The sequence below is a fragment of the Penaeus monodon genome, chromosome 30 (assembly GCF_015228065.2).
Source record: "Penaeus monodon isolate SGIC_2016 chromosome 30, NSTDA_Pmon_1, whole genome shotgun sequence".
Lineage (NCBI taxonomy): Eukaryota > Metazoa > Arthropoda > Malacostraca > Decapoda > Penaeidae > Penaeus > Penaeus monodon.
The window spans coordinates 38,553,174-38,553,629 of record NC_051415.1 but is presented as its reverse complement, the minus strand read 5'-3'; positions in this window follow the sequence as shown (position 1 = coordinate 38,553,629).

Genomic DNA, 456 nt, shown 5'->3' with positions numbered 1-456 from the left:
TTCCCGGGTTTAGCAGAAAATGTCCCATTGTTTTCCTGTTTTTTTTTTTGTAAAAAGGGAAAATTTGTCAATGTTTTTTGTTCCAAATCCCTCTGGAAAAGGGGAAGGGGGTTTTTCATTTGTTTTTTTCAGGGGTTTTAAAAAAATGGAAATTTTCAGTTGTTTCTATTTTTTCTTGAAAAAGGGCGGTGAATGTTCAATGTGTTTTTTCAGTAATCTGGAAAAGCGGAATTCCCAGTTTTTTTTTTCCAGGTGGTTTTTCCAAAAGGGAAAATTTGGTCAATTGTTTTATATTTTTTTTTTCCCCAAAAAAAACGGAAAAATGGTCAGGTTTTTTTTTTTCCCAGCCTTTTCAACAAAGAGGAATTGTCCAGTGTTTTTTTTTAGCATTTGCAACCCAAAGGGGGGGACCCGGATCCTTGTACGAAAATTTTTTTAGGCTGCCCCCCCCCCCAA